The 736-nt window shown below is 59.8% G+C and overlaps 1 protein-coding gene across 3 annotated transcripts in view; it reads left to right on the top strand.

Moving 5' to 3' along the window:
• The first annotated feature begins 609 nt into the window (after nt 1-609).
• Nucleotides 610-736, top strand: part of KCNIP3 (potassium voltage-gated channel interacting protein 3) — a 37,998-nt gene continuing 37,871 nt past the window's right edge. For all 3 annotated transcript variants that reach the window (XR_002777549.1, XM_023524322.1, XM_011382014.2), the window contains exon 1: nt 610-619. The gene's annotated coding sequence lies outside the window, so the exon portion shown is untranslated. The remainder of the gene's footprint in view (nt 620-736) is intronic.

Raw genomic sequence — 736 nt, 5'->3', positions numbered from 1 at the left:
GGGGAGGCTGGGCTTCTCCAGACAGATATAATGAGCTGCTGCAGCCCCGCCCCTCCGGTGGCCTCTGCCCACACAGCCTGCCCCTCCGGTGGCCTCTGCCCACACTGCCTGCCACCAAGTGGCCAGCTCAGAATGGGTAGGAGAAGGGTGGAACAGGATGCAAAGAGTGGATCAGTGGGAAGGCTCAGTGGGCAGTGACTGGAAAAGTGGGCAGGTGGAGCTCCCGGAAAGGTGTTTGGCGGCCACCTGCTCAGACAAGGGCCCTACGTGTGTGCACGCCGGTGTGCGCATGCACGTGTGTGTACACGTGTGTGTGTGAGTGTATGTGTTTGTGCACATGTGTGTGTGGTGTTCCTGCTGCTGTGGGGCCTAGGCCCTGCCCTCTAAGGTGGATGGAAATTGGATTATTGGGGCATTGGGGCAGGAAAACAGAAATAGCTTCCGGACGCTCTGGATTGGGGGAAACGTCTTTGGGCCACTCTTGAGGCTGCTCAGGGAAAGGCAGAACCTTGGTGGCTGAGTGACTAGGGCTCCAGGGCAGATGCGCACAGGCTGGTGAGCCTGATGCCACTAGCCTAGCCAGCTCCTCCTGCCACCTCCCTTCGCCTGCCGCGGGCATTCCACATCTTCCCACCAGGGGGCAGCAGGGCCATGACGTCTACCTCTGGGGATCATTTTCATCTTCTCACCAGCTCGCATTTTCTGACACCAGCCTTCCCCTTACCGCCCAGTTCCA

The sequence above is a fragment of the Pteropus vampyrus genome, unplaced genomic scaffold (assembly GCF_000151845.1).
Source record: "Pteropus vampyrus isolate Shadow unplaced genomic scaffold, Pvam_2.0 Scaffold461, whole genome shotgun sequence".
NCBI lineage: Eukaryota > Metazoa > Chordata > Mammalia > Chiroptera > Pteropodidae > Pteropus > Pteropus vampyrus.
This window is presented reverse-complemented; position numbering and strand designations above follow the sequence as displayed.